General features: G+C 36.5%; 1 pseudogene; it reads left to right on the top strand.

Moving 5' to 3' along the window:
* The first annotated feature begins 304 nt into the window (after positions 1-304).
* Positions 305-378, top strand: LOC122890591 (annotated as a pseudogene).
* The last annotated feature ends 4,780 nt before the right edge of the window (positions 379-5,158 follow it).

Raw genomic sequence — 5,158 nt, 5'->3', positions numbered from 1 at the left:
TTGTATGTGGACACTTCAGAACATCCATACAAGGATCCAGGGTTTCAGTTTGTGTGGTCTTAGACATGTATGGTATAGTTTTCTGAGTATCTAAGGAGTACTCTTGAAACACACACACACACACACACACCCTCTAAGAAATATTGTCAGAGATATTGCAGTTCAATGAGGAAGGGAAGCATATTCCCAACTGTCCCTTCCTTCCCTTATTTGTGAGTTATTGCTTTCATAATGGGGATTGACTTTATTATTCTGGGGGGTTCAAAAGTTGAGATTTATATATTTTTAAAAGATTTTATATATAATCGCTTCTTGGCCTTTTGGCTAAGATCAAGTGTAAAAGATTTTATATATATATTTTAGAAAGAGAGAACACAAGCAGGAAGAAGAGCAGAGGGAGAGAGAGAATCTCAAATAGACTCCACACTGAGCATGGACCCAACACGGGGCTTGATCTCATGACCCTGAGATCATGACCTGAGTAAATAGTTGGGTGTTTAACTGACTGAGCCACCCAGGGGCCCCAAGATTTATATTTCTTAATAACACTTAGCTAAAGAAATATACAGAAAAATCTCTAAAATTTTCTATTGAGAAATCCTTTCAAATTCTCAGATAATGACTATTCTTAAGTCAAGATTGAAGGTGATTGTCTGTATGAGATGGGGCCAGCTGTTTCAGTTATATGTGCATGGGGAAGGGAGGGAGCATTTGGCTAAGCCCTTAACTATGCTGGGTATGATATGTCTGGCAAATTTTAGAAAGGAAATAGTTGAGAAGGTAGAGAAGCAAGGTAAAGGCAGGTGGCTGCATTTTTGTGCTGGGAAGATTAAATTACATTAGGTTTAGGGTACAATAAGATTTGTGTAATAAGTTTCACTGGGAGAAATAAGCAAGGCTTTCTCTCTGCCAGACTGCACAACTCCAGGAGCACTCCTCACATGGTGTTTTATGAGAAAAGCATCCCTCGAAGCACAGCACCATTTATAGGGATTATGACATGAATGAGCCTCCTAGAGTCCACAGCACAGCTAGTAGTGCAGAAACCTTTGGAATAGTAATAGTTTTAATTTTCATGTAAATTGCTCATAATTTTCTTTTCCTTAGAAATTCATCTAAAATTAACCTTTTTGTTCAGTTGATGCTACAGCACGTGTCTTTTCTCAAAGTTTTCATAGTACTCATGGCACTGTTATCAAAAGTTCATTTATTAGTTATTTTCCCCTACCAGCCCTATGCTCTGGATCTCTTTCATCCCTGTACCGATAGTTCTGAATACGGTGTCTGGCACAAGGAAGTATTCAGTAAATGTCTCCTGAGTTAAAAGTAAATTATTCTCCATGAGATATACCCAATTGCCTTGCATTTTTTTCTTCCTAATTTTAATTTGTGTCAATTTAGTTCACAGAGAATGGACTGTGCTCCTATTTATTAAATTAAATATCTGCTTGAAGTAGCATATTAAAATTAAGCTTAGTTAAATCTCAATTTCCTGTGATCATTATATAAGTTGTTCATTGCTGTGCCTCACATTAGCTTGGTTTAATGGTTAGGTAGCAATTAATATGAATGCTTAATGACCACTTTCCTATTCTGATATATTACTAATGATACTTACAGTTTAAAGTGCTTTAGGGTTAATTATAAATGTTCATAATTTGCCTATCCTTCTGAATGATAGTACATTCTTACACCTAAGAATATGATATGTACTCCAGACCTGTGTAGGAAGAATGTTGGTCTACAGAAGCTCAGGAGTCACCAATATTAATCCTTCAGTTATCTCAAATCATCTAAACTATTTCTGAATTTCTACATCATCATCAATGATGCAAAAAAAGATGTCTCTAAAATGAGACCTAAAGTCCGAGGGTTTTGTATAAACAGAAAAGGAGATACAGTTTTGAGAAACTATCACCGTCTCTTACTCATGGGAAAATATGAGATGAGGCAACAGATCTCTCCACTGCTTCCCTATCTCTCTCCCGTTCAGCTTGCCTGTAGCCATGCTGCTTTTTTTGAGGCCATTAAACTTTGTTTTCTTCCAGATACAATTCTTTGATTCTAAAGTAGCTGGTAAAGTCAGTAGAAGTTTATTATATAAAGTGAGTCACTGGGCAAAATTTCTCTCTTACAATATTATGTCAGTGTTCAGACATAGTAATAGAGCCATCAGGGGCCTTTTTTATATTTTCATATATTCTTAATTCATGTAATGAAAAGCTAAAGTGAAGCTCTGGAGTTGGATTGCTCTTATCATTGTATAGAGTTGTATTGTATAGATTGTAAAGCTTTTAGGGCGCCTGGCTAGCTCAGTCGGTAGAGCATGAGACTCTTAGATTGTAAAGCTTTCTTTGTAAATATTTTTATGAGTATGTTCAAATTTAATTGTAACCTTTGTCATCTTCTGGGTCCTAACCATGTATCAGCTTTTTTTTTCTTTTTTTCTCACAACAGAGAGTACAGTGTCTATGATGAATATTCTATGATGATTATCAACATATTATTTAGGTCAAAACAATATGTGTTTTAATTTGTTGAATTATTTAGCCTACCTGGTCATTCTAGAATTGAGATAATTGTTGTATGCAAAAGAAAACTGGAATACAGTTGACATTTTATTAGAATACTTCAATAAATAGAGCCAAAATTTAATAATTCTTGGCATGATGATTTGTTGATAACAGGTTCAGCAAAACAGTTCAAGAAGATAATTTGCACAGGCCAACCTCACAGAGGACAATGAAAGACAAAGAAGAACAGGCTGTCATTTTGGAATCAAGCAAATAAGTTCAAAATCTAAAAAATGTGAGTCAGATCCTAGTTACTTTAGAAATTAAAATTCTCTGGAAAGTTGCACTGAATGCAACTCAAACAAAAAATGAAAGTGTAGATCTTCCATGCCTACTTCAGCACCTACAATAGAGGAGGAGTTCAATAAATACTTAAGGGTTTATGTTGGCTGAATAAGGAGGAACATAGCTACGAACACCACTGCCACCACAAAAGCGAGCTGCAAATTAGATTAAACTGTTTTATTTAATTTCAAAACTGAACGGGAAGTAAGAAGTTGGTTGCCTTTAAAAATGTATCCCAGTATGGGTACTGATGATAATCATAATTTTGGGCCACTTTGTTATACTTTTTATTCATGCATGAATTCAGCATTTTATTATAAGTACTGAAGTGATATTTAATTATAGAGTTAATTTTTTTTTTTAAATGGCAAATGACTTACAAGTAGAACATTTGTTTATACTTGATTAAACTGTTTTGGTCATTATGTATCATTTCACTCCTTGCCTTTGAATAAATATACTCATTTTCATTTACTCTTAGCACACTTCAAGAAATGTAATTAAAAGCTGATGAGTAACCAAGATACTGTGTACTGGGAATGTGGAAATATTTACTTTCTGTGGAGTGTGAATTAGTCAGATATGCAGATTTTGTGTAACACAGATAAGAATTTTCAATAAAATCTCAAGCAGTTGAATGGTTGAACATTAATAATTTGTTGCTCATTCAAGTAACTGTTTTCAAGCTCCATTGACCATTTCCCTGTACCTCAAATGAGTGATTCACTCAGATTGATAGTCTTATTAAGAAAGCCATTCCATTGAATATCTTAAGCTTGATTTATATGAAAGGCTTTTTTTTTTTCCCCAATTTATTTATTTTCAGAAAAACAGTATTCATTATTTTTTCACCACACCCAGTGCTCCATGCAAGCTGTGCCCTCTATAATACCCACCACCTGGTACCCCAACCTCGCACCCCCCAGCCACTTCACACCCCTCAGACTGTTTTTCAGAGTCCATAGTCTCTCATAGTTCACCTCCCCTTCCAATTTACCCAAATTCCCTACTCCTCTCTAACGCCCCTTGTCCTCCATGCTATTGGTTATGCTCCACAAATGAGTGAAACCATATGATAATTGACTCTCTCTGCTTGACTGATTTCACTCAGCATAATCTCTTCCAGTCCCGTCCATGTTGTTACAAAAGTTGGATATTCGTCCTTTCTGATGGAGGCATAATACTCCATAGTGTATATGGACCACATCTTCCTTATCCATTCATCCGTTGAAGGGCATCTTGGTTCTTTCCATAGTTTGGCGACTGTGGCCATTGCTGCTATAAACATTGGGGTACAGATGGCCCTTCTTTTCACAACATCTGTATCTTTGGGGTAAATACCCAGGAGTGCAATTGCAGGGTCGTAGGGAAGCTCTATTTTTAATATCTTGAGGAATCTCCACACTGTTCTCCAAAGAGGCTGCACCAACTTGCATTCCCACCAAGAGTGGAAGAGGGTTCCCCTTTCTCCACATCCTCTCCAACACATGTTGTTTCCTGTTATGTTAATTTTGGCCATTCTAACTGGTGTAAGGTGATATCTCAATGTGGTTTTAATTTGAATCTCCCTGAGGGCTAATGATGATGAGCATTTTTTCATGTGTCTGATAGCCATCTGTATGTCTTGATTGGAGAAGTGTCTGTTCATATCTTCTGCCCATTTTTTGATGTGTTTGTCTGTTTCGTGTGGGTTGAGTTTGAGGAGTTAATTATAGATCCTGGATATCAACCTTTTGTCTGTACTGTCATTTGCAAATATCTTCTCCCATTCCGTGGGTTGCCTCTTTGTTTTTTTGACTGTTTCCTTTGCTGTGCAGAAGCTTTTGATTTTGATGAAGTCCCAGAAGTTTATTTTCGCTTTTGTTTCCTTTGCCTTTGGAGACGTATCTTGAAAGAAGTTGCTGTGGCTGATATCGAAGAGATTACTGCCTATGTTCTCCTCTAAGATTCTGATAGATTCCTGTCTCACGTTGAGATCTTTTATCCATTTTGAGTTGATCTTTGTGTATGGTGTAAGAGAATGGTCGAGTTTCATTCTTCTACATATAGCTGTCCAGTTTTCCCAGCACCATTTATTGAAGAGACTGTCTTTTTTCCACTGTATATTTTTTCCTGTTTTGTCGAAGATTAATTGACCATAGAGTTGAGGGTCCATATCAGGGCTCTCTACTCTGTTCCACTGGTCTATGTGTCTGTTTTTATGCCAGTACCATGCTGTCTTAGTGATCACAGCTTTGTAATAAAGCTTGAAATCAGGTAAGGTGATGCCGCCAGCTTTATTTTTGTTTTTCAACATTTCC

Source organism: Neovison vison, chromosome 11 (genome assembly GCF_020171115.1).
Source record: "Neovison vison isolate M4711 chromosome 11, ASM_NN_V1, whole genome shotgun sequence".
NCBI lineage: Eukaryota > Metazoa > Chordata > Mammalia > Carnivora > Mustelidae > Neogale > Neogale vison.
This window is presented reverse-complemented; position numbering and strand designations above follow the sequence as displayed.